This window comes from Stigmatopora nigra, unplaced genomic scaffold (assembly GCF_051989575.1).
Source record: "Stigmatopora nigra isolate UIUO_SnigA unplaced genomic scaffold, RoL_Snig_1.1 HiC_scaffold_24, whole genome shotgun sequence".
Taxonomy (NCBI): domain Eukaryota; kingdom Metazoa; phylum Chordata; class Actinopteri; order Syngnathiformes; family Syngnathidae; genus Stigmatopora; species Stigmatopora nigra.
In genome coordinates this window covers 889,195-916,098 of record NW_027551603.1, presented here as the reverse complement: position 1 = coordinate 916,098, position 26,904 = coordinate 889,195, and the positions used below count along the sequence as shown (strand labels likewise).

The 26,904-nt window shown below is 49.9% G+C and overlaps 106 pseudogenes; all 106 read left to right on the top strand.

Moving 5' to 3' along the window:
- Positions 1-42: 42 nt before the first annotated feature.
- Positions 43-171, top strand: LOC144185850 (5S ribosomal RNA; annotated as a pseudogene).
- Positions 172-227: 56 nt separating this feature from the next.
- LOC144188380 (5S ribosomal RNA) lies at positions 228-346 on the top strand (annotated as a pseudogene).
- Positions 347-402: 56 nt separating this feature from the next.
- Positions 403-521, top strand: LOC144186203 (5S ribosomal RNA; annotated as a pseudogene).
- Positions 522-577: 56 nt separating this feature from the next.
- LOC144190542 (5S ribosomal RNA) lies at positions 578-696 on the top strand (annotated as a pseudogene).
- A 56-nt stretch (positions 697-752) lies between these two features.
- LOC144189654 (5S ribosomal RNA) lies at positions 753-871 on the top strand (annotated as a pseudogene).
- Positions 872-927: 56 nt separating this feature from the next.
- LOC144189186 (5S ribosomal RNA) lies at positions 928-1,046 on the top strand (annotated as a pseudogene).
- Positions 1,047-1,102: 56 nt separating this feature from the next.
- On the top strand, positions 1,103-1,221 carry LOC144190185 (5S ribosomal RNA; annotated as a pseudogene).
- Positions 1,222-1,277: 56 nt separating this feature from the next.
- Positions 1,278-1,396, top strand: LOC144188455 (5S ribosomal RNA; annotated as a pseudogene).
- A 56-nt stretch (positions 1,397-1,452) lies between these two features.
- Positions 1,453-1,591, top strand: LOC144186452 (5S ribosomal RNA; annotated as a pseudogene).
- A 56-nt stretch (positions 1,592-1,647) lies between these two features.
- LOC144186349 (5S ribosomal RNA) lies at positions 1,648-1,776 on the top strand (annotated as a pseudogene).
- Positions 1,777-1,832: 56 nt separating this feature from the next.
- Positions 1,833-1,951, top strand: LOC144190451 (5S ribosomal RNA; annotated as a pseudogene).
- Positions 1,952-2,007: 56 nt separating this feature from the next.
- Positions 2,008-2,136, top strand: LOC144183572 (5S ribosomal RNA; annotated as a pseudogene).
- A 56-nt stretch (positions 2,137-2,192) lies between these two features.
- Positions 2,193-2,311, top strand: LOC144186202 (5S ribosomal RNA; annotated as a pseudogene).
- A 56-nt stretch (positions 2,312-2,367) lies between these two features.
- On the top strand, positions 2,368-2,486 carry LOC144190541 (5S ribosomal RNA; annotated as a pseudogene).
- Positions 2,487-2,542: 56 nt separating this feature from the next.
- Positions 2,543-2,661, top strand: LOC144189643 (5S ribosomal RNA; annotated as a pseudogene).
- A 56-nt stretch (positions 2,662-2,717) lies between these two features.
- Positions 2,718-2,836, top strand: LOC144189185 (5S ribosomal RNA; annotated as a pseudogene).
- A 56-nt stretch (positions 2,837-2,892) lies between these two features.
- Positions 2,893-3,011, top strand: LOC144190184 (5S ribosomal RNA; annotated as a pseudogene).
- Positions 3,012-3,067: 56 nt separating this feature from the next.
- LOC144188454 (5S ribosomal RNA) lies at positions 3,068-3,186 on the top strand (annotated as a pseudogene).
- Positions 3,187-3,242: 56 nt separating this feature from the next.
- Positions 3,243-3,381, top strand: LOC144186450 (5S ribosomal RNA; annotated as a pseudogene).
- A 56-nt stretch (positions 3,382-3,437) lies between these two features.
- Positions 3,438-3,566, top strand: LOC144186347 (5S ribosomal RNA; annotated as a pseudogene).
- Positions 3,567-3,622: 56 nt separating this feature from the next.
- LOC144190450 (5S ribosomal RNA) lies at positions 3,623-3,741 on the top strand (annotated as a pseudogene).
- Positions 3,742-3,797: 56 nt separating this feature from the next.
- Positions 3,798-3,926, top strand: LOC144183571 (5S ribosomal RNA; annotated as a pseudogene).
- A 56-nt stretch (positions 3,927-3,982) lies between these two features.
- On the top strand, positions 3,983-4,101 carry LOC144189632 (5S ribosomal RNA; annotated as a pseudogene).
- Positions 4,102-4,157: 56 nt separating this feature from the next.
- On the top strand, positions 4,158-4,276 carry LOC144186338 (5S ribosomal RNA; annotated as a pseudogene).
- Positions 4,277-4,332: 56 nt separating this feature from the next.
- Positions 4,333-4,450, top strand: LOC144189587 (5S ribosomal RNA; annotated as a pseudogene).
- A 56-nt stretch (positions 4,451-4,506) lies between these two features.
- Positions 4,507-4,625, top strand: LOC144186939 (5S ribosomal RNA; annotated as a pseudogene).
- A 240-nt stretch (positions 4,626-4,865) lies between these two features.
- LOC144185150 (5S ribosomal RNA) lies at positions 4,866-4,994 on the top strand (annotated as a pseudogene).
- A 56-nt stretch (positions 4,995-5,050) lies between these two features.
- LOC144188371 (5S ribosomal RNA) lies at positions 5,051-5,169 on the top strand (annotated as a pseudogene).
- Positions 5,170-5,225: 56 nt separating this feature from the next.
- LOC144187231 (5S ribosomal RNA) lies at positions 5,226-5,344 on the top strand (annotated as a pseudogene).
- Positions 5,345-5,400: 56 nt separating this feature from the next.
- On the top strand, positions 5,401-5,519 carry LOC144188557 (5S ribosomal RNA; annotated as a pseudogene).
- A 56-nt stretch (positions 5,520-5,575) lies between these two features.
- On the top strand, positions 5,576-5,694 carry LOC144187379 (5S ribosomal RNA; annotated as a pseudogene).
- Positions 5,695-5,750: 56 nt separating this feature from the next.
- Positions 5,751-5,869, top strand: LOC144186916 (5S ribosomal RNA; annotated as a pseudogene).
- Positions 5,870-5,925: 56 nt separating this feature from the next.
- On the top strand, positions 5,926-6,044 carry LOC144188304 (5S ribosomal RNA; annotated as a pseudogene).
- A 56-nt stretch (positions 6,045-6,100) lies between these two features.
- LOC144188030 (5S ribosomal RNA) lies at positions 6,101-6,219 on the top strand (annotated as a pseudogene).
- A 56-nt stretch (positions 6,220-6,275) lies between these two features.
- Positions 6,276-6,394, top strand: LOC144191165 (5S ribosomal RNA; annotated as a pseudogene).
- Positions 6,395-6,450: 56 nt separating this feature from the next.
- On the top strand, positions 6,451-6,569 carry LOC144189857 (5S ribosomal RNA; annotated as a pseudogene).
- A 56-nt stretch (positions 6,570-6,625) lies between these two features.
- LOC144183198 (5S ribosomal RNA) lies at positions 6,626-6,744 on the top strand (annotated as a pseudogene).
- A 56-nt stretch (positions 6,745-6,800) lies between these two features.
- Positions 6,801-6,939, top strand: LOC144185329 (5S ribosomal RNA; annotated as a pseudogene).
- Positions 6,940-6,995: 56 nt separating this feature from the next.
- LOC144186676 (5S ribosomal RNA) lies at positions 6,996-7,114 on the top strand (annotated as a pseudogene).
- A 56-nt stretch (positions 7,115-7,170) lies between these two features.
- On the top strand, positions 7,171-7,289 carry LOC144190589 (5S ribosomal RNA; annotated as a pseudogene).
- A 56-nt stretch (positions 7,290-7,345) lies between these two features.
- Positions 7,346-7,464, top strand: LOC144182782 (5S ribosomal RNA; annotated as a pseudogene).
- Positions 7,465-7,520: 56 nt separating this feature from the next.
- LOC144184835 (5S ribosomal RNA) lies at positions 7,521-7,639 on the top strand (annotated as a pseudogene).
- A 56-nt stretch (positions 7,640-7,695) lies between these two features.
- LOC144185066 (5S ribosomal RNA) lies at positions 7,696-7,814 on the top strand (annotated as a pseudogene).
- A 56-nt stretch (positions 7,815-7,870) lies between these two features.
- LOC144188452 (5S ribosomal RNA) lies at positions 7,871-7,989 on the top strand (annotated as a pseudogene).
- A 58-nt stretch (positions 7,990-8,047) lies between these two features.
- On the top strand, positions 8,048-8,166 carry LOC144189450 (5S ribosomal RNA; annotated as a pseudogene).
- A 56-nt stretch (positions 8,167-8,222) lies between these two features.
- Positions 8,223-8,351, top strand: LOC144184909 (5S ribosomal RNA; annotated as a pseudogene).
- A 7,586-nt stretch (positions 8,352-15,937) lies between these two features.
- Positions 15,938-16,056, top strand: LOC144183889 (5S ribosomal RNA; annotated as a pseudogene).
- Positions 16,057-16,112: 56 nt separating this feature from the next.
- Positions 16,113-16,231, top strand: LOC144184624 (5S ribosomal RNA; annotated as a pseudogene).
- Positions 16,232-16,472: 241 nt separating this feature from the next.
- LOC144188430 (5S ribosomal RNA) lies at positions 16,473-16,591 on the top strand (annotated as a pseudogene).
- Positions 16,592-16,647: 56 nt separating this feature from the next.
- Positions 16,648-16,766, top strand: LOC144187281 (5S ribosomal RNA; annotated as a pseudogene).
- A 56-nt stretch (positions 16,767-16,822) lies between these two features.
- On the top strand, positions 16,823-16,941 carry LOC144189572 (5S ribosomal RNA; annotated as a pseudogene).
- Positions 16,942-16,997: 56 nt separating this feature from the next.
- Positions 16,998-17,116, top strand: LOC144190555 (5S ribosomal RNA; annotated as a pseudogene).
- A 56-nt stretch (positions 17,117-17,172) lies between these two features.
- LOC144182653 (5S ribosomal RNA) lies at positions 17,173-17,301 on the top strand (annotated as a pseudogene).
- A 56-nt stretch (positions 17,302-17,357) lies between these two features.
- LOC144188411 (5S ribosomal RNA) lies at positions 17,358-17,476 on the top strand (annotated as a pseudogene).
- Positions 17,477-17,532: 56 nt separating this feature from the next.
- Positions 17,533-17,651, top strand: LOC144189620 (5S ribosomal RNA; annotated as a pseudogene).
- Positions 17,652-17,707: 56 nt separating this feature from the next.
- Positions 17,708-17,826, top strand: LOC144187531 (5S ribosomal RNA; annotated as a pseudogene).
- Positions 17,827-17,882: 56 nt separating this feature from the next.
- LOC144186844 (5S ribosomal RNA) lies at positions 17,883-18,011 on the top strand (annotated as a pseudogene).
- Positions 18,012-18,067: 56 nt separating this feature from the next.
- Positions 18,068-18,186, top strand: LOC144187530 (5S ribosomal RNA; annotated as a pseudogene).
- Positions 18,187-18,242: 56 nt separating this feature from the next.
- LOC144187529 (5S ribosomal RNA) lies at positions 18,243-18,361 on the top strand (annotated as a pseudogene).
- Positions 18,362-18,417: 56 nt separating this feature from the next.
- Positions 18,418-18,546, top strand: LOC144184020 (5S ribosomal RNA; annotated as a pseudogene).
- A 56-nt stretch (positions 18,547-18,602) lies between these two features.
- LOC144187528 (5S ribosomal RNA) lies at positions 18,603-18,721 on the top strand (annotated as a pseudogene).
- A 56-nt stretch (positions 18,722-18,777) lies between these two features.
- LOC144187527 (5S ribosomal RNA) lies at positions 18,778-18,896 on the top strand (annotated as a pseudogene).
- A 56-nt stretch (positions 18,897-18,952) lies between these two features.
- LOC144184019 (5S ribosomal RNA) lies at positions 18,953-19,081 on the top strand (annotated as a pseudogene).
- Positions 19,082-19,137: 56 nt separating this feature from the next.
- LOC144187525 (5S ribosomal RNA) lies at positions 19,138-19,256 on the top strand (annotated as a pseudogene).
- A 241-nt stretch (positions 19,257-19,497) lies between these two features.
- On the top strand, positions 19,498-19,616 carry LOC144187524 (5S ribosomal RNA; annotated as a pseudogene).
- Positions 19,617-19,672: 56 nt separating this feature from the next.
- On the top strand, positions 19,673-19,801 carry LOC144184017 (5S ribosomal RNA; annotated as a pseudogene).
- Positions 19,802-19,857: 56 nt separating this feature from the next.
- LOC144187522 (5S ribosomal RNA) lies at positions 19,858-19,976 on the top strand (annotated as a pseudogene).
- A 56-nt stretch (positions 19,977-20,032) lies between these two features.
- LOC144182633 (5S ribosomal RNA) lies at positions 20,033-20,151 on the top strand (annotated as a pseudogene).
- Positions 20,152-20,207: 56 nt separating this feature from the next.
- On the top strand, positions 20,208-20,336 carry LOC144184381 (5S ribosomal RNA; annotated as a pseudogene).
- Positions 20,337-20,392: 56 nt separating this feature from the next.
- Positions 20,393-20,511, top strand: LOC144189609 (5S ribosomal RNA; annotated as a pseudogene).
- A 56-nt stretch (positions 20,512-20,567) lies between these two features.
- LOC144183319 (5S ribosomal RNA) lies at positions 20,568-20,686 on the top strand (annotated as a pseudogene).
- A 56-nt stretch (positions 20,687-20,742) lies between these two features.
- On the top strand, positions 20,743-20,861 carry LOC144191246 (5S ribosomal RNA; annotated as a pseudogene).
- Positions 20,862-20,917: 56 nt separating this feature from the next.
- On the top strand, positions 20,918-21,036 carry LOC144188734 (5S ribosomal RNA; annotated as a pseudogene).
- A 56-nt stretch (positions 21,037-21,092) lies between these two features.
- On the top strand, positions 21,093-21,221 carry LOC144183859 (5S ribosomal RNA; annotated as a pseudogene).
- Positions 21,222-21,277: 56 nt separating this feature from the next.
- Positions 21,278-21,396, top strand: LOC144182863 (5S ribosomal RNA; annotated as a pseudogene).
- Positions 21,397-21,452: 56 nt separating this feature from the next.
- Positions 21,453-21,571, top strand: LOC144191879 (5S ribosomal RNA; annotated as a pseudogene).
- A 56-nt stretch (positions 21,572-21,627) lies between these two features.
- LOC144190565 (5S ribosomal RNA) lies at positions 21,628-21,746 on the top strand (annotated as a pseudogene).
- Positions 21,747-21,802: 56 nt separating this feature from the next.
- LOC144186463 (5S ribosomal RNA) lies at positions 21,803-21,921 on the top strand (annotated as a pseudogene).
- A 56-nt stretch (positions 21,922-21,977) lies between these two features.
- LOC144190103 (5S ribosomal RNA) lies at positions 21,978-22,096 on the top strand (annotated as a pseudogene).
- Positions 22,097-22,152: 56 nt separating this feature from the next.
- Positions 22,153-22,271, top strand: LOC144182240 (5S ribosomal RNA; annotated as a pseudogene).
- A 56-nt stretch (positions 22,272-22,327) lies between these two features.
- Positions 22,328-22,446, top strand: LOC144183876 (5S ribosomal RNA; annotated as a pseudogene).
- Positions 22,447-22,502: 56 nt separating this feature from the next.
- LOC144188733 (5S ribosomal RNA) lies at positions 22,503-22,621 on the top strand (annotated as a pseudogene).
- A 56-nt stretch (positions 22,622-22,677) lies between these two features.
- On the top strand, positions 22,678-22,806 carry LOC144185669 (5S ribosomal RNA; annotated as a pseudogene).
- A 56-nt stretch (positions 22,807-22,862) lies between these two features.
- On the top strand, positions 22,863-22,991 carry LOC144184323 (5S ribosomal RNA; annotated as a pseudogene).
- A 56-nt stretch (positions 22,992-23,047) lies between these two features.
- Positions 23,048-23,166, top strand: LOC144185584 (5S ribosomal RNA; annotated as a pseudogene).
- A 56-nt stretch (positions 23,167-23,222) lies between these two features.
- Positions 23,223-23,341, top strand: LOC144189597 (5S ribosomal RNA; annotated as a pseudogene).
- Positions 23,342-23,397: 56 nt separating this feature from the next.
- On the top strand, positions 23,398-23,526 carry LOC144186241 (5S ribosomal RNA; annotated as a pseudogene).
- Positions 23,527-23,582: 56 nt separating this feature from the next.
- On the top strand, positions 23,583-23,701 carry LOC144185060 (5S ribosomal RNA; annotated as a pseudogene).
- A 56-nt stretch (positions 23,702-23,757) lies between these two features.
- On the top strand, positions 23,758-23,876 carry LOC144188126 (5S ribosomal RNA; annotated as a pseudogene).
- Positions 23,877-23,932: 56 nt separating this feature from the next.
- Positions 23,933-24,061, top strand: LOC144184966 (5S ribosomal RNA; annotated as a pseudogene).
- A 56-nt stretch (positions 24,062-24,117) lies between these two features.
- On the top strand, positions 24,118-24,236 carry LOC144182210 (5S ribosomal RNA; annotated as a pseudogene).
- A 56-nt stretch (positions 24,237-24,292) lies between these two features.
- On the top strand, positions 24,293-24,409 carry LOC144184822 (5S ribosomal RNA; annotated as a pseudogene).
- Positions 24,410-24,465: 56 nt separating this feature from the next.
- On the top strand, positions 24,466-24,584 carry LOC144186951 (5S ribosomal RNA; annotated as a pseudogene).
- A 56-nt stretch (positions 24,585-24,640) lies between these two features.
- LOC144185320 (5S ribosomal RNA) lies at positions 24,641-24,759 on the top strand (annotated as a pseudogene).
- Positions 24,760-24,815: 56 nt separating this feature from the next.
- On the top strand, positions 24,816-24,935 carry LOC144186975 (5S ribosomal RNA; annotated as a pseudogene).
- A 56-nt stretch (positions 24,936-24,991) lies between these two features.
- Positions 24,992-25,108, top strand: LOC144186843 (5S ribosomal RNA; annotated as a pseudogene).
- A 56-nt stretch (positions 25,109-25,164) lies between these two features.
- Positions 25,165-25,283, top strand: LOC144189020 (5S ribosomal RNA; annotated as a pseudogene).
- Positions 25,284-25,339: 56 nt separating this feature from the next.
- Positions 25,340-25,458, top strand: LOC144189470 (5S ribosomal RNA; annotated as a pseudogene).
- A 56-nt stretch (positions 25,459-25,514) lies between these two features.
- LOC144191865 (5S ribosomal RNA) lies at positions 25,515-25,633 on the top strand (annotated as a pseudogene).
- Positions 25,634-25,689: 56 nt separating this feature from the next.
- On the top strand, positions 25,690-25,808 carry LOC144188731 (5S ribosomal RNA; annotated as a pseudogene).
- A 56-nt stretch (positions 25,809-25,864) lies between these two features.
- Positions 25,865-25,983, top strand: LOC144188647 (5S ribosomal RNA; annotated as a pseudogene).
- A 56-nt stretch (positions 25,984-26,039) lies between these two features.
- LOC144191962 (5S ribosomal RNA) lies at positions 26,040-26,158 on the top strand (annotated as a pseudogene).
- Positions 26,159-26,214: 56 nt separating this feature from the next.
- On the top strand, positions 26,215-26,333 carry LOC144183430 (5S ribosomal RNA; annotated as a pseudogene).
- Positions 26,334-26,389: 56 nt separating this feature from the next.
- LOC144191289 (5S ribosomal RNA) lies at positions 26,390-26,508 on the top strand (annotated as a pseudogene).
- A 56-nt stretch (positions 26,509-26,564) lies between these two features.
- Positions 26,565-26,683, top strand: LOC144189348 (5S ribosomal RNA; annotated as a pseudogene).
- A 56-nt stretch (positions 26,684-26,739) lies between these two features.
- On the top strand, positions 26,740-26,858 carry LOC144186480 (5S ribosomal RNA; annotated as a pseudogene).
- Positions 26,859-26,904: the final 46 nt, after the last annotated feature.

Here is a 26,904-nt window from a genome sequence, read left to right as displayed (position 1 = left end):
TTTTTCGACATTTCATGGGTGTCCATCTGCAAGAGCAGTACCGCTCACGGCCATACCACCCTGAAAAGGTCCGGTCTCGCCCGATCTCGTCCGATCTCGGCAGCCAAGCATGGTTCGGCCTGGTTAGTACCTGATTGGGAGACAGCTTGGGAATACCAGGTGCTGTGAGCATCATACCCCGCATATTTTTCGATATTTCATGGGTGTCCATCTGCAAGAGAAGTACCGCTCACGGCCATACCACCCTGTAAAGGCCCGATCTCGTCCGATCTTGGAAGCCAAGCATGGTTCGGCCTGGTTAGTACCTGATTGGGAGACCTCTTGGGAATACCAGGTGCTGTGAGCATCATACCCCGCATTTTTTTCGACATTTCATGGGTGTCCATCTGCATGAGCAGTACTACTCACGGCCATACCACCCTGAAAAGGCCTGATCTCGTCCGATATCGGAAGCCAAGCATGGTTCAGCCTGTTTAGTACCTGATTGGGAGACCGCTTGGGAATACCAGGTGCTGTGAGCATCATACCCCGCATCTTTTTCGACATTTCATGGGTGTCCATCTGCAAGACCGGTACCGCTCACGGCCATACCACCCTGAAAAGGCCCGATCTCGTCCAATCTTGGAAGCCAAGCATGGTTCGGCCTGGTTAGTACCTGGTTGGGAGACCGCTTGGGAATACCAGGTGCTGTGAGCATCATACCCCGCATCTTTTTCGACATTTCATGGGTGTCCATCTGCAAAAGCAGTACCGCTCACGGCCATACCACCCTGAAAAGGCCCGATCTCGTCCGATCTCGGAAGCCAAGCATGGTTCGGCCTGGTTAGTACCTGATTGGGAGACCGCTTGGGAATACCAGGTGCTGTGAGCATCATACCCCGCATCTTTTTCGACATTTCATGGGTGTCCATCTGCAAGAGCAGTATCGCTCACGGCCATACCACCCTGAAAAGGCCCGATCTCATCCGATCTCGGAAGCCAAGCATGGTTCGGCCTGGTTAGTACCTGATTGGGAGACCGCTTGGGAATACCAGTTGCTGTGAGCATCATACCCCGCATGTTTTTCGACATTTCATGGGTGTCCATCTGCAAGAGCAGTACCGCTCACGGCCATACCACCCTGAAAAGGCCCGATCTCGTCCGATCTAGGAAGCCAAGCATGGTTCGGCCTGGTTAGTACCTGATTGGGAGACCGCTTGGGAATACCAGGTGCTGTGAGCATCATACCCCGCATCTTTTTCGACATTTCATGGTTGTCCATCTGCTAGTGCAGTACCGCTCACGGCCATACCACCCTGAAAAGGCCCGATCTCGCCCGATCTCGGAAGCCAAGCATGGTTCGGCCTGGTTAGTACCTGATTGGGAGACCGCTTGGGAATACCAGGTGCTGTGAGCATCATACCCCGCATCTTTTTCGACATTTCATGGGTGTCCATCTGCAAGAGCAGTACCGCTCACGGCCATACCACCCTGATAAGGCTTGATCTCGCCCGATCTCGCCCGATCTCGTCCGATCTCGGAAGCCAAGCATGGTCCGGCCTGTTTAGTACCTGATTGGGAGACCGCTTGGGAATACCAGGTGCTGTGAGCATCATACCCCGCATCTTTTTCGACATTTCATGGGTGTCCATCTGCAAGAGCAGTACCGCTCACGGCCATATCCCCCTGATAAGGCCCGATCTCGCCCGATCTCGTCCGATCTCGGAAGCCAAGCATGGTCCGGCCTGTTTAGTACCTGATTGGGAGACCGCTTGGGAATACCAGGTGCTGTGAGCATCATACCCCGCATCTTTTTCGACATTTCATGGGTGTCCATCTGCAAAAGCAGTACCGCTCACGGCCATACCACCCTGAAAAGGCCCGATCTCGTCCGATCTCGGAAGCCAAGCATTGTTCGGCCTGTTTAGTACCTGATTGGGAGACCGCTTGGGAATACCAGGTGCTGTGAGCATCAGACCCCGCATCTTTTTCGACATTTCATGGGTGTCCATCTGCAAGAGCAGTACCGCTCACGGCCATACCACCCTGATAAGGCCCGATCTCGCCCGATCTCCTCCGATCTCGGCAGCCAAGCATGGTTTGGCCTGGTTAGTACCTGATTGGGAGACCGCTTGGGAATACCAGGTGCTGTGAGCATCATACCCCGCATTTTTTTCGACATTTCATGGGTGTCCATCTGCATGAGCAGTACTACTCACGGCCATACCACCCTGAAAAGGCCTGATCTCGTCCGATATCGGAAGCCAAGCATGGTTCAGCCTGTTTAGTACCTGATTGGGAGACCGCTTGGGAATACCAGGTGCTGTGAGCATCATACCCCGCATCTTTTTCGACATTTCATGGGTGTCCATCTGCAAGACCGGTACCGCTCACGGCCATACCACCCTGAAAAGGCCCGATCTCGTCCAATCTTGGAAGCCAAGCATGGTTCGGCCTGGTTAGTACCTGGTTGGGAGACCGCTTGGGAATACCAGGTGCTGTGAGCATCATACCCCGCATCTTTTTCGACATTTCATGGGTGTCCATCTGCAAAAGCAGTACCGCTCACGGCCATACCACCCTGAAAAGGCCCGATCTCGTCCGATCTCGGAAGCCAAGCATGGTTCGGCCTGGTTAGTACCTGATTGGGAGACCGCTTGGGAATACCAGGTGCTGTGAGCATCATACCCCGCATCTTTTTCGACATTTCATGGGTGTCCATCTGCAAGAGCAGTATCGCTCACGGCCATACCACCCTGAAAAGGCCCGATCTCATCCGATCTCGGAAGCCAAGCATGGTTCGGCCTGGTTAGTACCTGATTGGGAGACCGCTTGGGAATACCAGTTGCTGTGAGCATCATACCCCGCATGTTTTTCGACATTTCATGGGTGTCCATCTGCAAGAGCAGTACCGCTCACGGCCATACCACCCTGAAAAGGCCCGATCTCGTCCGATCTAGGAAGCCAAGCATGGTTCGGCCTGGTTAGTACCTGATTGGGAGACCGCTTGGGAATACCAGGTGCTGTGAGCATCATACCCCGCATCTTTTTCGACATTTCATGGTTGTCCATCTGCTAGTGCAGTACCGCTCACGGCCATACCACCCTGAAAAGGCCCGATCTCGCCCGATCTCGGAAGCCAAGCATGGTTCGGCCTGGTTAGTACCTGATTGGGAGACCGCTTGGGAATACCAGGTGCTGTGAGCATCATACCCCGCATCTTTTTCGACATTTCATGGGTGTCCATCTGCAAGAGCAGTACCGCTCACGGCCATACCACCCTGATAAGGCTTGATCTCGCCCGATCTCGCCCGATCTCGTCCGATCTCGGAAGCCAAGCATGGTCCGGCCTGTTTAGTACCTGATTGGGAGACCGCTTGGGAATACCAGGTGCTGTGAGCATCATACCCCGCATCTTTTTCGACATTTCATGGGTGTCCATCTGCAAGAGCAGTACCGCTCACGGCCATATCCCCCTGATAAGGCCCGATCTCGCCCGATCTCGTCCGATCTCGGAAGCCAAGCATGGTCCGGCCTGTTTAGTACCTGATTGGGAGACCGCTTGGGAATACCAGGTGCTGTGAGCATCATACCCCGCATCTTTTTCGACATTTCATGGGTGTCCATCTGCAAAAGCAGTACCGCTCACGGCCATACCACCCTGAAAAGGCCCGATCTCGTCCGATCTCGGAAGCCAAGCATTGTTCGGCCTGTTTAGTACCTGATTGGGAGACCGCTTGGGAATACCAGGTGCTGTGAGCATCAGACCCCGCATCTTTTTCGACATTTCATGGGTGTCCATCTGCAAGAGCAGTACCGCTCACGGCCATACCACCCTGATAAGGCCCGATCTCGCCCGATCTCCTCCGATCTCGGCAGCCAAGCATGGTTTGGCCTGGTTAGTACCTGATTGGGAGACCGCTTGGGAATACCAGGTGCTGTGAGCATCATACCCCGCATCTTTTTCGACATTTCATGGGTGTCCATCTGCTAGTGCAGTACCGCTCACGGCCATACCACCCTGAAAAGGCCCGATCTCGTCCGATCTCGGAAGCCAAGCATGGTTCGGCCTGGTTAGTACCTGATTGGGAGACCGCTTGGGAATACCAGGTGCTGTGAGCATCATACCCCGCATCTTTTTCGACATTTCATGGGTGTCCATCTGCAAGAGCAGTTTCGCTCACGGCCATACCACCCTGAAAAGGCCCGATCTCGCCCGATCTCGGAAGCCAAGCATTGTTCGGCCTGGTTAGTACCTGATTGGGAGACCGCTTGAGAATACCAGTTGCTGTGAGCATCATACCCCGCATGTTTTTCGACATTTCATGGGTGTCCATCTGCAAAAGCAGTACCGCTCACGGCCATACCACCCTGAAAGACCCGATCTCGTCCGATCTCGGAAGCCAAGCATGGTTCGGCCTGTTTAGTACCTGATTGGGAGACCGCTTGGGAATACCAGGTGCTGTGAGCATCATACCCCGCATCATTTTCGACATTTCATGGGTGTCCATCTGCAAGAGCAGTACCGCTCACGGCCATACCACCCTGAAAAGGCCCGATCTCGTCCGATCTCGGCAGCCCAGCATGTGTCGGCCTGGTTAGCACCTGATTGGGAGACCGCTTGGGAATACCAGGTGCTGTGAGCATCATGCCACGCATCTTTTTCGACATTTCATGGGTGTCCATCTGCAAGAGCAGTACCGCTCACGGCCATACCACCCTGAAAAGGCCTGATCTCGTCCGATCTCGTCCGATCCCGGAAGCCAAGCATGGGCGGCCTGTTTAGTACCTGATTGGGAGACCGCTTGGGAATACCAGGTGCTGTGATTATCATACCCCGCATCTTTTTCGAAATTTCATGGGTGTCCATCTGCAAGAGCAGTACCGCTCACGGCCATACCACCCTGATAAGGCCCGATCTCGCCCGATCTCGTCCGATCTCGGCAGCCAAGCATGGTTCGGCCTGGTTAATACCTGATTGGGAGACCGCTTGGGAATACCAGGTGCTGTGAGCATCATACCCCGCATCTTTTTCGACATTTCATGGGTGTCCATCTGCAAGAAGAGTACCGCTCACGGCCATACCACCCTGATAAGGCCCGATCTCGTCTGATCTCGGCAGCCAAGCATGGTTCGGCCTGGTTAGTACCTGATTGGGAGACCGCTTGGGAATACCAGGTGCTGTGAGCATCATACCCCGCATCTTTTTCGACATTTCATGGGTGTCCATCTGCTAGTGGAGTACCGCTCACGGCCATACCACCCTGAAAAGGCCCGATCTCGTCCGATCTTGGAAGCCAAGCATGGTTCGGCCTGGTTAGTACCTGGTTGGGAGACCGCTTGGGAATACCAGGTGCTGTGAGCATCATACCCCGCATCTTTTTCGACATTTCATGGGTGTCCATCTGCTAGTGCAGTACCGCTCACGGCCATACCACCCTGAAAAGGACCGATCTCGTCCGATCTCGGAAGCCAAGCAAGGTTCGGCCTGGTTAGTACCTGATTGGGAGACCGCTTGGGAATACCAGGTGCTGTGAGCATCATACCCCGCATCTTTTTCGACATTTCATGGGTGTCCATCTGCAAGAGAAATACCGCTCACGGCCATACCACCCTGAAAAGGCCCGATCTCGTCCGATCTCGGAAGCCAAGCATGGTTTGGCCTGGTTAGTACCTGATTGGGAGACTGCTTGGGAATACCAGGTGCTGTGAGCATCATACCCCGCATCTTTTTCGACATTTCATGGGTGTCCATCTGCTAGTGCAGTACCGCTCACGGCCATACCACCCTGAAAAGGCCCGATCTCGCCCGATCTCAGAAGCCAAGCATGGTTCGGCCTGTTTAGTACCTGATTTGGAGACCGCTTGGGAATACCAGGTGCTGTGTGCATCATACCCCGCATCTTTTTCGACATTTCATGGGTGTCCATCTGCTAGTGCAGTACCGCTCACGGCCATACCACCCTGAAAAGGCCCGATCTCGTCCGATCTCGGAAGCCAAGCAAAGTTCGGCCTGGTTAGTACCTGATTGGGAGACCGCTTGGGAATACCAGGTGCTGTGAGCATCATACCCCGCATCTTTTTCGACATTTCATGGGTGTCCATCTGCAAGAGAAGTACCGCTCACGGCCATACCACCCTGAAAAGGCCCGATCTCGTCCGATCTCGGAAGCCAAGCATGGTTTGGCCTGGTTAGTACCTGATTGGGAGACCACTTGGGAATACCAGGTGCTGTGAGCATCATACCCCGCATCTTTTTCGACATTTCATGGGTGTCCATCTGCAAGAGCAGTACCGCTTACGGCCATACCACCCTGAAAAGGCCCGATCTCGTCCGATCTAGGAAGCCAAGCATGGTTCGGCCTGGTTAGTACCTGATTGGGAGACCGCTTGGGAATACCAGGTGCTGTGAGCATCATACCCCGCATCTTTTTCGACATTTCATGGGTGTCCATCTGCATGAGCAGTACCGCTCACGGCCATACCACCCTGAAAAGGTCCGATCTCGTCCGATCTCGGAAGCCAAGCATGGTTCGGCCTGTTTAGTACCTGATTGGGAGACCGCTTGGGAATACCAGGTGCTGTGAGCATCATACCCCGCATCTTTTTCGACATTTCATGGGTGTCCATCTGCTAGTGCAGTACTGCTCACGGCCATACCACCCTGAAAAGGCCCGATCTCGTCCGATCTCGGAAGCCAAACATAGTTCGGCCTGGTTAGTACCTGATTGTGAGACCGCTTGGGAATACCAGGTGCTGTGAGCATCATACCCCGCATCTTTTTCGACATTTCATGGGTGTCCATCTGCTAGTGCAGTACTGCTCACGGCCATACCACCCTGATAAGGCCCGATCTCGCCCGATCTCGCCCGATCTCGTCCGATCTCGGCAGCCAAGCATGGTTCGGCCTGGTTAGTACCTGATTGGGAGACCGCTTGGGAATACCAGGTGCTGTGAGCATCATACCCCGCATCTTTTTCGACATTTCATGGGTGTCCATCTGCAAGAACAGTACCGCTTTCGGCCATACCACCCTGAAAAGGCCCAATCTCGCCCGATCTCGGAAGCCAAGCATGGTTCAGCCTGGTTAGTACCTGATTGGGAGACCGCTTGGGAATACCAGGTGCTGTGAGCATCATACCCCGCATCTTTTTCGACATTTCATGGGTGTCCATCTGCAAAAGCAGTACCGCTCACGGCCATACCACCCTGATAAGGCCCGATCTCGCCCGATCTCGGCAGCCAAGCATGGTTCGGCCTGGTTAGTACCTGATTGGGAGACCGCTTGGGAATACCAGGTGCTGTGAGCATCATACCCCGCATCTTTTTCGACATTTCATGGGTGTCCATCTGCAAGAGCAGCACCGCTCACGGCCATACCACCCTGAAAATGCCCGATCTCGTCCGATCTCGGAAGCCAAGCATTGTTCGGCCTGTATAGGACCTGATTGGGAGACCGCTTGGGAATACCAGGTGCTGTGAGCATCATATCCCGCATCTTTTTCGACATTTCATGGGTGTCCATCTGCTAGTGCAGTACCGCTCACGGCCATACCACCCTGAAAAGGCCCGATCTCGTCCGATCTCGGAAGCCTAGCATGGTTCGGCCTGTTTAGTGCCTGATTGGGAGACCGCTTGGGAATACCAGGTGCTGTGAGTATCATACCCCGCATCTTTTTCGACATTTCATGGGTGTCCATCTGCAAGAGCAGTACTGCTCACGGCCATACCACCCTGAAAAGGCCCGATCTTGCCCGATCTCGGAAGCCAAGCATTGTTCGGCCTGTTTAGTACCTGATTGGGAGACCGCTTGGGAATACCAGGTGCTGTGAGCATCATACCCCGCATCTTTTTCGACATTTCATGGGTGTCCATCTGCTAGTGCAGTACCGCTCACGGCCATACCACCCTGAAAAGGCCCGATCTCGCCCGATCTCGGAAGCCAAGCATGGTTCGGCCTGGTTAGTACCTGATTGGGAGACCGCTTGGGAATACCAGGTGCTGTGAGCATCATACCCCGCATCTTTTTCGACATTTCATGGGTGTCTATCTGCAAGTGCAGTACCGCTCACATGGCCATACCACCCTGAAAAGGCCCGATCTCGTCCGATCTCGGAAGCCAAGCATGGTTTGGCCTGGTTAGTACTTGATTGGGAGACCGCTTGGGAATACCAGGTGCTGTGAGCTGCATACCCCGCATCTTTTTCGACATTTCATGGGTGTCCATCTGCAAGACCAGTACCGCTCTCGGCCATACCACCCTGAAAAGGCCCGATCTCGTCCGATCTCGTCCGATCTCGGTAGCCAAGCATGGTTCGGCCTGGTTAGTACCTGATTGGGAGACCGCTTGGGAATACCAGGTGCTGTGAGCATCATACCCCGCATCTTCTTCGACATTTCATGGGTGTCTGTTGGGTTTGTTCTGTTTTACTATTATAATAGTTATATTAATTCATTTCTTTATTAAATCATTCTCTTTCTTTCCTCTGTATTAATTCATTACTTTGTTAAATCATTCTCTTTCTGTTTTTCAAAAGTGTTGAGGTCACACCAAGTCATCTTTAACCTGGACAGCCTGTTCCAGGATGGTTATACAGATAATCCACCCAATCTGGGTCCTTGAGATTTGGTGGGCCCTTGGCGACGAGGACAGGGCTATTCGGACAATAACAAGAATATTGTTATCGTTATGTAACCGTACACTTCGGGTTTTTCTGTATGTAACGATTAACGATTATATGATTATGATTATATTATATGATTCTTAGGTCAAGGAGGTTGTATAATTACTCTAATCTACATGTTGTTAGGTCTAGTCCCTGTTTTTGTTATTAGTAAAATACTTTGATTGTTATTGTAGTCCCAGATGTTGTTTTTACTCATACGTGATGGAATGATCAACAACTCTGTAACTTGTGACCATAAGAATGGGACGAAAACGTCTATTCGGGAAGACGTTCGGAAGTTGTAAGGTGACACTTACTGCAACGCTCCCCTCCGGAGGCTTTTATCTGTTGTATCCATTTCTATTTAATTAAATGTCAATAATTGAATAAGATGTCTTCCTGCAGTTATTGATAATTACGGACGAAGGTACTTATTAATGAACCTGACATTTTGGTCCTTCTGAGCCATGGAGGTCAATATACCGGAGCGAGAACCCCGGCGCTGCTGTTCGACATCTGGTAAGTGACCGTGCGCACGGCGTCTTCAAAACCCTTGGTGGGCCGGAGTTTTTCGACGGGGGCGCCTGGATTCTCGGCGGTTGAAGACTTTTCCTGCTGGAGGGAGACATCTGATGGATCTCGGGTAAGTCCACATTAATGTCTGCATGTTGTGAAGGTGTTTCCAAATGCGTTAAAGGGACATTGTATGTGAGGTCCATTGTTGGGCTGGTTTCGCGTCCTGGGTGACGGCGATAAAACCCTGTGTTTATACTAGTCAATGGCAGGTACGGTGGGGCACTTTGCTGGAAAGTGTCCTGTGTCTCAGGGGTAGGCACGAATATATTGTACTAGAGGTACAATATTGGGGCCGGGGAGTGTCCTGTGTCTAAAGGGTAGGCACGAATATACGTTGTATGGTGTTTGTGTGGTTTCTGCAGTAAAATTAGGAAAGGCCTAGGAGATACAGTCGATACAGTCGAATAGATAATAATAATATTAATAATAATAATAAATAATAGAGTTAACTGTGTGAGGCACACGAACTCACTACAAAAAATAAAAGTAAAATATGGGAAACACGTGTTGTAAGGCGGGTTTGGATGACGATCCAAAAAATACGTCTAACTTGTAAGGATTGGAAAAAATTGGAAAGACAGAGCGCTTTAAAAATATTACACAGCTATATTTATGGATAAATAAATATGGGTTTGCTGGCCAGCTTAAAATGCATAGAATGCAGGATAATATATGCACTAATGCATAGAGGTAATATACATATATAAATAATATGTGAGTGGATAAAAGTGTAACAGCTTGTTCCACAGACACTAATGGCAAAATAAGGCCGGGGAGAAGTTAAAAATACTATTTTGGGAAAATAGTGGGGGCTCCCTCGGATAACGGGGATATATTTAAGACCGTGGCTGCGGGAAAGTACTGTTTGGTAAGGAAAAAATAGCGGGGCCTCCTCGGCTGACGGGGAAAATATTTACCGAGATAGGTGACGGGCGCGGAGGAAGTTTAACAAAAATAAAGGGAGCTAGAAAATTAATGGGGACACTGGTATTTGATTTGGTTAATCCGGGTATGACGTTTTGTGATTACAATAAATTGGGTTTTTTTTGTGATGCTTGGGCTTGTATAACAACAATTAGAATGGTTATTTCCAAGTGCGGGTGGTGCTTTGTTAATATAACCTATATGTACTGTCAATTTACAGCAATGTGATGGCTTATTGCAGCTTGGTTTTTGATCCCGTCCGCTAACGGGAAGATGGTGTTTAAAAAGACAAAAGAATATATACAAAATGATCATTTAAATTTTAGCAGGGAATGTCACCTGTGTTTTTATTATGCTCTAGACTTGCCAAAAAATGTGTCAACTGCGGGGGAAGCGTTTCTGGTGCAGCGGCTGCTGATTAGATGGGAGTGAAACATGTGGGCCGCGGGGCTGACGATTTAACTGTGTTGGGCTTTCGGGAGCGTTCGGACCGTGTAAACAACTAAAATTTTGTGATCCCTTCCGTGAAGACATTATAATAATAATAATTGGCCTTGGGGGTGCTGAAGCAAACTTGAGGGCAGAAAATGGGTTTTTGCCATATTGTTGTGCTTGCAGCATACATATTCTGGATATATGGGGTCTTGGAAAAATATTGTGATGTAGTTGAATATCGGAAGAGGGGTTAATTTGACGTTTTAATGGTTGTCTTCTCTAAAAAGCGTAGTATTTGGGCACAGGGAAAAAGCTGGTTTGTAAACATAAGATAACAATGCTGTTTTCGCAGCAAGAGTGGAGGTCATAGTTAACGGCTAATTGCGTTTACTGTTTGGACTTTTCAGAATAAGAACAATACATGGTCTGCAAGAAATGCAAGGTTATGCGGATGCTTTCGCATTGATATTTTGGGTTTTAAAATGAAATGTATTAAGAGGATAGAAAATCTGTTTAGTAAAAGGTTGATTTGGTAAAAAGCTTTGGATTTGGGAAATAGACCAAAATAGTCATTTTTGAGCAATTGTGGATTTCAAAGGGCTCTTAGTTAAAGGAAACTAGCTTTTGGAGGATAAAATAATATTAATACTATTTCAGAATTTTTTGATTATTCAAAATACTTTAATCCAGGAGGTTGGCTGTTTAAAAGAAAAAAAGGCCAGGATGACAAAATTTACAAAATTATGGTATATTGGTGACGATAAGGTTTTTAAAACATTAAAGTTTGTAATTAGGAATTGTCTAACAAAAGGTTGATTTCTCTAATTTAATTGTTGTAGATTTTTGTTTTGGTAACAGGCTATGGGAAATGACTCTTGTCTTAAGTAAACATCATATGAGGTGATTTACAAAGTATAGTAGGTATTGAATTATTTGGCTGTTAACGACATCAGATGGGAAATTTACAATGCAATAGTGGCATGATAAAATTCATGGCATTCATCCAAATAATTAGGTGAATTGTAAATAAAATAATTGGTTTAGGATGAGCATATTTTCCCTAAGAATGGAGTAACATGGAATGTTTTTCAAAGTGCACTTGAAAGAACATTGTCTGTTGTCCTGGCGGGAGGAAATATGCTTTGTCACAGGTCATATTGGTGACTTTAAGGATATTACGGATTGGATAAGCATTGGTCAATTGATACAACCAAATAACGTTGCTTTTTACTGCTTTAAGGGCATGCAAATTGGTGAGAACTTTAGCAACGATGGGGTTAATACGCCTGAATGTTACAGTGATAACGAGTGGCAATATCAAGCTTAGATAAGGGAGGGAAAGGAGAAATTCTCCAAATTCCAGAATCTGGCTTAGAAACAGGTTATGTTAGTCGTTTTGGGTTTTTGACAGGATGTGGTAGTACATTAATTCTGGGAAATTTTGGGAAATTGGGGACCCCATATCTAAAACAAGTAGGCGTCATGTTGTATAAATTAGGCGTGGATGAATTTGTTTTACAAATGGGGGAGATTATCTTATCACCTGAAACAAGTAGAAACAAAATTGGATGGCCGCATTAAAAGGTGATTGGCATGCTATTAGAGGAAATTGGGATTTTCCAAAAACCTGATAGGGGGCCATTAGGTCATGGCGGCTGTGAAAATAAAAACCTTAGATGTGAAACTATTGCCACCTCAATTCGGGGAACAAACAGCTAAACTGATAGCATTAAAGAGGATATAACTTTGTGTGAAACTTGAAGGAATTTTTTTACAAACGGTTAAAATGCTAGAGTGGGGGTGTGTATATTAAAGGATCTACTAATGAATGCGGGGTGGATCCAGACTTTCCGGAATGTGGGGTATTCATGGCGTCCTCGAGAATTTGTGGATTTTCTCCGGGTACTCCAGTTTACTCCCACAAAATGAAATTATGGATGCTAGACTGGTTGAACACACTAAATTCTTTTTTTTATGAGTGTGAGCGTGAATGATAGTTTGTCTTTTTGTGTTTTTTGATTGGCAGACCACCGAGACATAATCTATCAATAAAAGATCAATAAAGAAAATAATTTGGGCTTGAGTCAAGGGAAGACCTATGTCTCGACAAGGGGGAGGTGGCCTTGCTACAACGGCACTACAAGGCTTAGGGTTTAAATCTATATGCATGCCCACATATCCATTTCAAAAAAATACATATAGATTTTATTTTATTTTATTAGATCATATGGATATCATTCCACGATATGGAATTCCAGAAACTATTTATAGTGATAATGGCTCCCATTTTGTTAATATAATAGTTGTCTACCATCCACAATTGGCGGACCTTATATGAAGTCCTGTTTGGTAGACCTTACAAATTGTTATTATTCACCACACAATGACAATTGGATGATGAGGCGAATCTATCAGAGAAAAAAAACCGCACACACCAAATTTAGACTATCAGGGGGAGATTTTGCTTCTTAACAGGAAACGGACGAAGCGACGGTGATTCTTGAAGACTGGATGCTGATAAGCAGCATAAAAGAAGAAACATCGGAGCAACGCAAAGTGGGAGGGTCCTTGTTACTGAAAGGGGACACGGATGCACCTTTCCCACAGTAAGAAGGTTGTCTAAATTGAAACGTTTCAAGAGGAAAACTCCCTAAACAAAGACAAAAAGTCATGTTGAAAACAATTATTGCTTTTGGGGCAATGAGATTAATGATGATTGTGATTCTATTCCTTTCCACAGTAGGGTTGTTTTCTCCAGTTGGAGAAAAAGGCGGAGGCGTTTCAATTGAGGATACACCTTCTTACGGGAGGGTAAACCGAGAAACATACACATTTACATTTAATTAACATTACCTACTAAATCAAATTTCCAAAATGAAAATATATATTTGGACTCGGCGACGTCCCGGTTGCCATACAAAGGGGCAATCTATGGTGGGAAATATGTGTGGTACATTAACAGCAAAAAATTGAAGATTGGGAAAAGCCTTGTTGCAGAAATTGGTCAAGATTGGAAAGCTTGGACTGACATATTAACCTGTGAAAATGTATTTCTGAAACAGGGATTTCCCAAACGGGGGATAATTGGGCGCTGTTAATGGAGTTAAAAGAGGACAAGCACTAGGTGGAGCTACTTTGGTAAAAGGGTGGTCTCAATTGAAACATTGAGGGGACGGGTAAAATAAACTTTCTGACTTAATAAAATACGGGAAACACCAATATTAATTGAAAAGATTATTGCTCAGCAAGCAATACCATAAAACTATAGGGAACTCTTTTATATTGGGTTTGACGTCTCCATATAGTTTCAATTGAGACTAAACCATCTTACAAAAGATTAGGATAACCTACCAGACAAGGGAAAAAACGATGGGGTCTAACAACTCCCTCAATCACCATTCTTTTGGGGAAAAGTGTTTTTACAAATGAAAAAACGTGTCCTACTTGGCAAGAAAAAAAAAAAAAATATTGAAACAGTGTTTATCCTGTTACGCAGTAAATAGGAAGTCAATTTTTCCACTGTTTAATCATTTTACCTGCTTAAACCTTACAGGGCATGGTCTGAAGCTGGGGGCGATAAATGACGTGGTGTACCGGCGTTCTAAAACAAACTACACCCCTGATACCACGTTCTGGCCTATGGTGGCGGGGTGGTAGATAAATTATACGACTCCTGCCGAAACGCGGCAGGACTAGGTACTTTGGTCTCACTGCTCTTACCGATGTCTGTTTTTCCATCCACAGTGGAGGAGATACAATTGGCGGCTCATAATTCGGCTGAAGGGTCGACCCTCCCGACATCGTCGAGAGGCATGGAGGGAAGGAGATCCAACATACATTGATGCGATTGGCATCCCCTGGGGCGTACCAGATGAGTATAAGCTGGCTAATCAGATCGCAGCAGGTTGGGAGTCTATCTTCCTTCTAATCACCCCAAACAAAAATGTGGATAGAATAAATTACTTACATTACAATGTTCAAAACTTGGAAATTATACTGAACAGGGATTTGTGGCCATGAAGGAACAACTGGCAGCTACCAGTCTGATGGCGTTCCAGAATCGCATAGCGGTGGATATGATCCTTGAAACAGGGGGCGTGTGTGCAATGTTTGGAAAACAATGTTGCACCTTCATACCGAACAACGCGTCACCCAGTGGATCTCTCACCAGGGCCATTACTGGCCTGCAAACACTGAACCGCAATATGCAAGAGCACTCTGGAGTAGATACGTCCGCATTGTCAGATTGGTGGGATAAGACCTTTGGAAAATCTAAAGATTTGGCTACATCCTTCGTGGTTACTATAGGCACAATTACCGCTATCCTAACATTGTGTGGGTGATGTAGTATCCCCTGTTTGCGCTCCTTGCTAAGCCGACTTATAACTACTGCATTTGCCCCTACAAATTCTAAAGTACATGAGTTGTATCTTATGGGACGGTTTGGGGAAAGCAGTGAGGTCCAGGAGTACGGTAAATCCGAGGACCAATTGGACGAATATAATTATGTTTTTTCTCTTTCAGACCAGCCATGGGAGTAAGGAGTAGGCGGGAAAAATCACAGTCACCCGACATTACCATTTAGTGATTACTAAGAAATGACTAATAACATACATATTATAAAAACGGGGGAATGTTGGGTTTGTTCTGTTTTACTATTATAATAGTTATATTAATTCATTTCTTTATTAAATCATTCTCTTTCTTTTCTCTGTATGAATTCATTACTTTGTTAAATCATTCTCTTTCTGTTTTTCAAAAGTGTTGAGGTCACACCAAGTCATCTTTAACCTGGACAGCCTGTTCCAGGATGGTTATACAAACAATCCACCCAATCTGGGTCCTTGAGATTTGGTGGGCCCTTGGTGACGAGGACAGGGCTATTCGGACAATAACAAGAATATTGTTATCGTTATGTAACCGTACACTTCGGGTTTTTCTGTATGTAACGATTATATGATTATGATTATATTATATGATTCTTAGGTCAAGGAGGTTGTATAATTACTCTAATCTACATGTTGTTAGGTCTAGTCCCTGTTTTTGTTATTAGTAAAATACTTTGATTGTTATTGTAGTCCCAGATGTTGTTTTTACTCATACGTGATGGAATGATCAACAACTCTGTAACTTGTGACCATAAGAATGGGACGAAAACGTCTATTCGGGAAGACGTTCAGAAGTTGTAAGGTGACACTTGCTGTAACGCTCCCCTCCGGAGGCTTTTATCTGTTGTATCCATTTCTATTTAATTAAATGTCAATAATTGAATAAGATGTCTTCCTGCAGTTATTGATAATTACGGACGAAGGTAATTATTAATGAACCTGACAGTGTCCATCTGCTAGTGCAGTACCGCTCACGGCCATACCACCCTGAAAAGGCCCGATCTCGTGCGATCTCGGAAGCCAAGCATGGTTCGGCCTGGTTAGCACCTGATTGGGAGACCGCTTGGGAATACCAGGTGCTGTGAGAACCATGCCCCGCATCTTTTTCGACATTTCATGGGTGTCCATCTGCATGAACAGTACCGCTCACAGCCATACCACCCTGAAAAGGCCTGATCTCGCCCGATCTCGGAAGCCAAGCATGGTTCGGCCTGTTTAGTACCTGTTTGGGAGACCGCTTGGGAATACCAGGTGCTGTGAGAACCATGCCCCGCATCTTTTTCGACATTTCATGGGTGTCCATCTGCAAGAGCAGTACCACTCACGGCCATACCACCCTGAAAAGGCCCGATCTCGTCCGATCTCGTCCGATCTTGGAAGCCAAGCATGATTCGGCCTGGTTAGTATCTGATTGGGAGACCGCTTAGGAATACCAGGTTCTGTGAGAACCATGCCCCGCATCTTTTTCGACATTTCATGGGTGTCCATCTGCAAGTGCAGTATTGCTCACGGCCATACCACCCTGAAAAGGCCCGATCTCGTCCGATCTCGGAAGCCAAGCATAGTTCGGCCTGGTTAGTACCTGATTGGGAGACCGCTTGGGAATACCAGGTGCTGTGAGCATCATACCCCGCATCTTTTTCGACATTTCATGGGTGTCCATCTGCAATAGCGGTACCGCTCGCGGCCATACCACCCTGAAAAGGCCCGATCTCGTCCGATCTCGGAAGCCAAGCATGGTTCGGCCTGGTTAGTACCTGATTGGGAGACCGCTTGGGAATACCAGGTGCTGTGAGCATCATACCCCGCATCTTTTTCGACATTTCATGGGTGTCCATCTGCATGAGCAGTACCGCTCACAGCCATACCACCCTGAAAAGGTCCGATCTCGTCCGATCTCGGAAGCCAAGCATGGTTTGGCCTGTTTAGTACCTGATTGGGAGACCGCTTGGGAATACCAGGTGCTGTGAGCATCATACCCCGCATCTTTTTCGACATTTCATGGGTGTCCATCTGCTAGTGCAGTACCGCTCACGGCCATACCACCCTGAAAAGGCCCGATCTCGTCCGATTTCGGCAGCCAAACATGGTTCGGCCTGGTTAGTACCTGATTGGGAGACCGCTTGGGAATACCAGGTGCTGTGAGCATCATACCCCGCATCTTTTTCGACATTTAATGGGTGTCCATCTGCAAGAGCAGTACCGCTCACGGCCATACCACCCTGATAAGGCCCGATCTCGCCCGATCTCGTCCGATCTCGGCAGCCAAGCATGGTTCGGCCTGGTTAGTACCTGATTGGGAGACCGCTTGGGAATACCAGGTGCTGTGAGCATCATACCCCGCATCTTTTTCGACATTTCATGGGTGTCCATCTGCAAGAGCAGTACCGCTCACGGCCATACCACCCTGAAAAGGCCCGATCTCGTCCGATCTCGGAAGCCAAGCAAGATTCGGCCTGGTTAGTACCTGATTGGGAGACCGCTTGGGAATACCAGGTGCTGTGAGCATCATACCCCGCATCTTTTTCGACATTTCATGGGTGTCCATCTGCAAGAGAAGTACCGCTCACGGCCATACCACCCTGAAAAGGCCCGATCTCGTCCGATCTCGGAAGCCAAGCATGGTTCGGCCTGGTTAGTACCTGATTGGGAGACCGCTTGGGAATACCAGGTGCTGTGAGCATCATACCCCGCATCTTTTTCGACATTTCATGGGTGTCCATCTGTAAAAGCAGTACCGCTCACGGCCATACCACCCTGAAAAGGCCCGATCTCGTCCGATCTCGGAAGCCAAGCATGGTTCGGCCTGTTTAGTACCTGATTGGGAGACCGCTTGGGAATACCAGGTGCTGTGAGCATCATACCCCGCATCTTTTTCGACATTTCATGGGTGTCCATCTGCAAGAGCAGTACCGCTCACGGCCATATCACCCTGAAAAGGCCCGATCTCGCCCAATCTCGTCCGATCTCGGCAGCCAAGCATGGTACGGCCTGGTTAGTACCTGATTGGGAGACCGCTTGAGAATACCAGGTGCTGTGAGCATCATACCCCGCATCTTTTTCGACATTTCATGGGTGTCCATCTGCAAGAGCAGTACCGCTCACGGCCATACCACCCTGAAAAGGCCCGATCTCGTCCGATCTCGGAAGCCAAGCATGGTTCGGCCTGTTTAGTACCTGATTGGGAGACCGCTTGGGAATACCAGGTGCTGTGAGCATCATACCCCGCATCTTTTTCGACATTTCATGGGTGTCCATCTGTAAAAGCAGTACCGCTCACGGCCATACCACCCTGAAAAGGCCCGATCTCGTCCGATCTCGGAAGCCAAGCATGGTTCGGCCTGTTTAGTACCTGATTGGGAGACCGCTTGGGAATACCAGGTGCTGTGAGCATCATACCCCGCATCTTTTTCGACATTTCATGGGTGTCCATCTGCAAGAGCAGTACCGCTCACGGCCATATCACCCTGAAAAGGCCCGATCTCGCCCGATCTCGTCCGATCTCGGCAGCCAAGCATGGTACGGCCTGGTTAGTACCTGATTGGGAGACCGCTTGGGAATACCAGGTGCTGTGAGCATCATACCCCGCATCTTTTTCGACATTTCATGGGTGTCCATCTGCAAGAGCAGTACCGCTCACGGCCATACCACCCTGAAAAGGCCCGATCTCGTCCGATCTCGGAAGCCAAGCATGGTTCGGCCTGTTTAGTACCTGATTGGGAGACCGCTTGGGAATACCAGGTGCTGTGAGCATCATACCCCGCATCTTTTTCGACATTTCATGGGTGTCCATCTGTAAAAGCAGTACCGCTCACGGCCATACCACCCTGAAAAGGCCCGATCTCGTCCGATCTCGGAAGCCAAGCATGGTTCGGCCTGTTTAGTACCTGATTGGGAGACCGCTTGGGAATACCAGGTGCTGTGAGCATCATACCCCGCATCTTTTTCGACATTTCATGGGTGTCCATCTGCAAGAGCAGTACCGCTCACGGCCATATCACCCTGAAAAGGCCCGATCTCGCCCGATCTCGTCCGATCTCGGCAGCCAAGCATGGTACGGCCTGGTTAGTACCTGATTGGGAGACCGCTTGGGAATACCAGGTGCTGTGAGCATCATACCCCGCATCTTTTTCGACATTTCATGGGTGTCCATCTGCAAGAGCAGTACCGCTCACGGCCATACCACCCTGAAAAGGCCCGATCTCGTCCGATCTCGGAAGCCAAGCATGGTTCGGCCTGTTTAGTACCTGATTGGGAGACCGCTTGGGAATACCAGGTGCTGTGAGCATCATACCCCGCATCTTTTTCGACATTTCATGGGTGTCCATCTGCAAGAGCAGTACCACTCACGGCCATACCACCCTGAAAAGGCCCGATCTCGTCCGGTCTCGTCCGATCTCGGAAGCCAAGCATGGTTCGGCCTCGTTAGTATCTGATTGGGAGACCGCTTGGGAGTACCAGGTGCTGTGAGCATCATACCCCGCATCTTTTTCGACATTTCATGGGTGTCCATCTGCAAGAGAAGTACCGCTCACGGCCATACCACCCTGAAAAGGCCCGATCTCGTCCGATCTCGGAAGCCAAGCATGGTTCGGCCTGTTTAGTACCTGATTGGGAGACCGCTTGGGAATACCAGGTGCTGTGAGCATCATACCCCGCATCTTTTTCGACATTTCATGGGTGTCCATCTGCAAGAGCAGTACCGCTCACGGCCATATCACCCTGAAAAGGCCCGATCTCGCCCGATCTCGTCCGATCTCGGCAGCCAAGCATGGTACGGCCTGGTTAGTACCTGATTGGGAGACCGCTTGGGAATACCAGGTGCTGTGAGCATCATACCCCGCATCTTTTTCGACATTTCATGGGTGTCCATCTGCAAGAGCAGTACCGCTCACGGCCATACCACCCTGAAAAGGCCCGATCTCGTCCGATCTCGGAAGCCAAGCATGGTTCGGCCTGTTTAGTACCTGATTGGGAGACCGCTTGGGAATACCAGGTGCTGTGAGCATCATACCCCGCATCTTTTTCGACATTTCATGGGTGTCCATCTGCAAGAGCAGTACCGCTCAAGGCCATACCACCCTGAAAAGGCCCGATCTCGTCCGATCTCGGAAGCCAAGCATGGTTCGGCCTGGTTAGTACCTGATTGGGAGACCGCTTGGGAATACCAGGTCCTGTGAGCATCATACCCCGCATCTTTTTCGACATTTCATGGGTGTCCATCTGCAAGAGCAGTACCGCTCACGGCCATACCATCCTGAAAAGGCCCGATCTCGTCCGATCTCGTCCGATCTCGGAAGCCAAGCATGGTTCGGCCTGTTTAGTACCTGAATGGGAGACCGCTTGGGAATACCAGGTGCTGTGAGCGTCATACCCCGCATCTTTTTCGACATTTCATGGGTGTCCATCTGCATGCGCAGTACCGCTCACGGCCATACCACCCTGAAAAGGCCCGATCTCGTCCGATCTCGGAAGCCAAGCATGGTTCGGCCTGGTTAGTACCTGATTGGGAGACCGCTTGGGAATACCAGGTGCTGTGAGCATCATACCCCGCATCTTTTTCGACATTTCATGGGTGTCCATCTGCAAGAGCAGTACCGCTCACGGCCATACCACCCTGATAAGGCCTGATCTCGTCCGATCTCGGCAGCCAAGCATGATTCGGCCAGGTTAGTACCTGAATGGGAGACCGCTTGGGAATACCAGGTGCAGTGAGCATCATACCCCGCATCTTTTTCGACATTTCATGGGTGTCCATCTGCAAGAGCAGTACCGCTCACGGCCATACCACCCTGAAAAGGCCCGATCTCGTCCGATCTCGGAAGCCAAGCATCGTTCGGCCTGGTTAGTATCTGATTGGGAGACCGCTTGGGAATACCAGGTGCTGTGAGCATCATACCCCGCATCTTTTTCGACATTTCATGGGTGTCCATCTGCAAGAGCAGTACCGCTCACGGCCATACCACCCTGAAAAGGCCCGATCTCGTCCGATCTCGGCAGCCAAGCATGGTTCGGCCTGTTTAGTACCTGATTGGGAGACCGCTTGGGAATACCAGGTGCTGTGAGCATCATACCCCGCATCTTTTTCGACATTTCATGGGTGTCCATCTGCAAAAGCAGTACAGCTCACGGCCATATCACCCTGAAAAGGCCCGATCTCGCCCGATCTCGTCCGATCTCGGCAGCCAAGCATGGTTCGGCCTGGTTAGTACCTGATTGGGAGACCGCTTGGGAATACCAGGTGCTGTGAGCATCATACCCCGCATCTTTTTCGACATTTCATGGGTGTCCATCTGCAGGAGCAGTACTGCTCACGGCCATACCACCCTGAAAAGGCCCGATCTTGTCTAATCTCGGAAGCCAAGCATGGTTCGGCCTGGTTAGTACCTGATTGGGAGACCGTTTGGGAATACCAGGTGCTGTGAGCATCATACCCCGCATCTTTTTCGACATTTCATGGGTGTCCATCTGCAAGAGCAGTACCGCTCACGGCCATACCACCCTGAAAAGGCCCGATCTTGTCCGATCTTGGCAGCCAAGCATGGTTTGGCCTGGTTAGTACCTGATTGGGAGACCGCTTGGGAATACCAGGTGCTGTGAGCGTCATGCCCCGCATCTTTTTCGACATTTCATGGGTGTCCATCTGCAGGAGCAGTACCGCTCACGGCCATACCACCCTGAAAAGGCCCGATCTCGTCCGATCTCGAAAGCCAAGCATAGTTCGGCCTGGTTAGTACCTGATTGGGAGACCGCTTGGGAATACCAGGTGCTGTGAGCATCATACCCCGCATCTTTTTCGACATTTCATGGGTGTCCATCTGCAAGAGCAGTACCGCTCACGGCCATACCACCCTGAAAAGGCCCGATATCCTCCGATCTCGGAAGCCAAGCATTGTTCGGCCTGTTTAGTACCTGATTGGGAGACCGCTTGGGAATACCAGGTGCTGTGAGTATCATACCCCGCATCTTTTTCGACATTTCATGGGTGTCCATCTGCAAAAGCAGTACCGCTCACGGCCATACCACCCCGAAAAGGCCCGATCTCGTCCGATCTCGGACGCCAAGCATGGTTCGGCCTGGTTAGTACCTGATTGGGAGACCGCTTGGGAATACCAGGTGCTGTGAGCATCATACCCCGCATCTTTTTCGACATTTCATGGGTGTCCATCTGCAAGTGCAGTACCGCTCACGGCCATACCACCCTGAAAAGGCCCGATCTCGTTCGATCTCGGAAGCCAAGCATGGTACGGCCTGGTTAGTACCTGATTGGGAGACCGCTTGGGAATACCAGGTGCCGTGAGCATCATACCCCGCATCTTTTTCGACATTTCATGGGTGTCCATCTGCAAGAACAGTACCGCTCACGGCCATACCACCCTGAAAAGGCCCGATCTCGTCCGTTCTCAGAAGCCAAGCATGGTCCGGCCTGGTTAGTACCTGATTGGGAGACCGCTTGAGAATACCAGGTGCTGTGAGCATCATACCCCGCATCTTTTTCGACATTTCATGGGTGTCCATCTGCTAGTGCAGTACCGCTCACGGCCATACCACCCTGAAAAGGCCCGATCTCGTCCGATCTCGGCAGCCAAGCATGGTTCGGCCTGTTTAGTACCTGATTGGGAGACCGCTTGGGAATACCAGGTGCTGTGAGCATCATACCCCGCATCTTTTTCGACATTTCATGGGTGTCCATCTGCTAGTGCAGTACCGCTCACGGCCATACCACCCTGAAAAGGCCCGATCTCGTCCGATCTCGTCCGATCTCGGCAGCCAAGCATCGTTCGGCCTGGTTAGTACCTGATTGGGAGACCGCTTGGGAATACCAGGTGCTGTGAGCATCATACCCTGCAACTTTTTCGACATTTCATGGGTGTCCATCTGCAAGAGCAGTACCGCTCACAGCCATACCACCCTGATAAGGCCCGATCTCGCCCGATCTCGTCCGATCTCGGCAGCCAAGCATGGTTCGGCCTGGTTAGTACCTGATTGGGAAACCGCTTGGGAATACCAGGTGCTGTGAGCATCATACCCCGCATCTTTTTCGACATTTCATGGGTGTCCATCTGCAAGGAGAGTACCGCTCATGGCCATACCACCCTGAAAAGGCCCGATCTCGTCCGATCTCGGAAGCCAAGCATGGTTCGGCCTGGTTAGTACCTGATTGGGAGACCGCTTGGGAATACCAGGTGCTGTGAGCATCATACCCCGCATCTTTTTCGACATTTCATGGGTGTCCATCTGCAAGAGCAGTACCGCTCACGGCCATACCACCCTGAAAAGGCCCGATCTCGTCCGATCTCGGAAGCCAAGCATGGTTCGGCCTGGTTAGTACCTGATTGGGAGACCGCTTGGGAATACCAGGTGCTGTGAGCATCATACCCCGCATCTTTTTCGACATTTCATGGGTGTCCATCTGCAAGAGCAGTACCGCTCACGGCCATACCACCCTGATAAGGCCCGATCTCGCCCGATCTCGTCCGATCTCGGAAGCCGAGCATGGTTCGGCCTGTTTAGTACCTGATTGGGGGACCGCTTGGGAATACCAGGTGCTGTGAGCATCATACCCCGCATCTTTTTCGACATTTCATGGGTGTCCATCTGCAAGAGCAGTACCGCTCATGGCCATACCACCCTGAAAAGGCCAAATCTCATCCGATCTCGGAAGCCAAGCATGTTTCGGCCTGGTTAGTACCTGATTGGGAGACCGCTTGGGAATACCAGGTGCTGTGAGCATCTTGCCCCGCATCTTTTTCGACATTTCATGGGTGTCCATCTGCTAGTGCAGTACCGCTCACGGCCATACCACCCTGAAAAGGCCCGATCTCGTCTGATCTCGGAAGCCAAGCATGGTTCGGCCTGTTTAGTACCTGATTGGGAGACCGCTTGGGAATACCAGGTGCTGTGAGCATCATACCCTGCATCTTTTTCGACATTTCATGGGTGTCCATCTGCAAGAGCAGTACCGCTCACTGCCATACCACCCTGAAAAGGCCCGATCTCGTCCGATCTCGTCCGATCTCGGCAGCCAAGCATGGTTCGGCCTGGTTAGTACCTGATTGGGAGACCGCTTGGGAATACCAGGTGCTGTGAGCATCATACCCCGCATCTTTTTCGACATTTCATGGGTGTCCATCTGCTAGTACAGTACCGCTCACGGCCATACCACCCTGAAAAGGCCCGATCTCGTTCGATCTCGGAAGCCAAGCATGGTTCGGCCTGGTCAGTACCTGATTAGGAGACCGCTTGGGAATACCAGGTGCTGTGTGCATCATACCCCGCATCTTTTTCGACATTTCATGGGTGTCCATCTGGTGGTGCAGTACCGCTCACGGCCATACCACCCTGAAAAGGCCCGATTGTCCGATCTCGGAAGCCAAGCATGGTTAGGCCTGGTTAGTACCTGATTGGGAGACCGCTTGGAAATACCAGGTGCTGTGAGCATCATACCCCGCATCTTTTTCGACATTTAATGGGTGTCCATCTGCAAGAGCAGTACTGCTCACGGCCATACCACCCTGAAAAGGCCCGATCTTGCCCGATCTCGGCAGCCAAGCATGATTCGGCCTGGTTACTACCTGATTGGGAGACCGCTTGGGAATACCAGGTGCTGTGAGTATCATACCCCGCATCTTTTTCGACATTTCATGGGTGTCCATCTGCTAGTGCAGTACCGCTCACGGCCATACCACCCTGAAAAGGCCCGATCTCGTCCGATCTCGGAAGCCAGGCATGGTTCGGACTGGTTAGTACCTGATTGGGAGACCGCTTGGAAATACCAGGTGCTGTGAGCATCATACCCCGCATCTTTTTCGACATTTCATGGGTGTCCATCTGCTAGTGCAGTACCGCTCACGGCCATACCACCCTGAAAAGGCCCGATCTCGTCCCATCTCGGAAAGCCAAGCATGGTTCGGCCTGGTTAGTACCTGATTGGGAGACTGCTTGGAAATACCAGGTGCTGTGAGCATCATACCCCGCATCTTTTTCGACATTTCATGGGTGTCCATCTGCTAGTGCAGGACCGCTCACGGCCATACCACCCTGAAAAGGCCCGATTGTCCGATCTCGGAAGCCAAGCATGGTTCGGCCTGGTTAGTACCTGATTGGGAGGCCGCTTGGGAATACCAGGTGCTGAGAGCATCATACCCCGCATCTTTTTCGACATTTCATGGGTGTCCATCTGCTAGTGCAGTACCGCTCACGGCCATACCACCCTGAAAAGGCCCGATCTCGTCCGATCTCGGGAGCCAAGCATGGTTCGGCCTGGTAAGTACCTGATTGGGAGACCGCTTGGGAATACCAGGTGCTGTGAGCATCATACCCAGCATCTTTTTCGACATTTCATGGGTGTCCATCTGCAAGAGCAGTACCGCTCACGGCCATACCACCCTGAAAAGGCCCGATCTCGTCCGATCTCGGAAGCCACGCATGGTTCGGCCTGGTTAGTACCTGATTGGGAGACCGCTTGGGAATACCAGGTGCTGTGAGCATCATACCCTGCATCTTTTTCGACATTTCATGGGTGTCCATCTGCAGGAGCAATACCGCACACGGCCATACCACCCTGAAAAGGCCCAATCTCGTCCGATCTCGGAAGCCAAGCATGGTTTGGCCTGGTTAGTACCTGGTTGGGAGACTGCTTGGGAATACCAGGTGCTGTGAGCATCATACCCCGCGTCTTTTTCGACATTTCATGGGTGTCCATCTGCTAGTGCAGTACCGCTCACGGCCATACCACCCTGAAAAGGCCCGATCTCGTCCGATCTCGGCAGCCAAGCATGGTTCGGCCTGTTTAGTACCTGATTGGGAGACCGCTTGGGAATACCAGGTGCTGTGAGCATCATACCCCGCATCTTTTTCGACATTTCATGGGTGTCCATCTGCTAGTGCAGTACCGCTCACGGCCATACCACCCTGAAAAGGCCCAATCTCGTCCGAACTCGGAAGCCAAGCATGGTTCGGCCTGGTTAGTACCTGATTGGGAGACCGCTTGGGAATACCAGGTGCTGTGAGCATCATACCCCGCATCTTTTTCGACATTTCATGGGTGTCCATCTGCAAGAACAGTACCGCTCACGGCCATACCACCCTGAAAAGGCTCGATCTCGCCCGATCTCGGAAGCCAAGCATGGTTCGGCCTGGTTAGTACCTGATTGGGAGATCGCTTGGGAATACCAGGTGCTGTGAGCATCATACCCCGCATCTTTTTCGACATTTCATGGGTGTCCATCTGCTAGTGCAGTACCGCTCACGGCCATACCACCCTGAAAAGGCCCGATCTCGTCCGATCTTGGAAGCCAAGCATGGTTCGGCCTGGTTAGTACCTGATTGGGAGTCCGCTTGGGAATACCAGGTGCTGTGTACATCATACCCCGCATCTTTTTCGACATTTCATGGGTGTCCATCTGCTAGTGCAGTACCGCTCACGGCCATACCACCCTGAAAAGGCCCGATCTCGTCCGATCTCGGAAGCCAAGCATGGTTAGACTTGTTTAGTACCAGATTGGGAGACCGCTTGGGAATATCAGGTGCTGTGAGAACCATGCCCCGCATCTTTTTCGACATTTCATGGGTGTCCATCTGCAACAGCAGTACCGCCCACGGCCATACCACCCTGAAAAGGCCCGATCTCGTCCGATCTCGGAAGCCAAGCATGGTTCGGCCTGGTTAGTACCTGGTTGGAAGACCGCTTGGGAATACCAGGTGCTGTGAGCATCGTACCCCGCATCTTTTTCGACATTTCATGGGTGTCCATCTGCTAGTGCAGTACCGCTCACAGCCATACCACCCTGAAAAGGCCCGATCTCGTCCGTTCTTGGAAGCCAAGCATGGTTCGGCCTGGTTAGTACCTGATTGGTAGACCGCTTCGAAATACCAGGTGCTGTGAGCATCATACCCCGCATCTTTTTCGACATTTCATGGGTGTCCATCTGCTA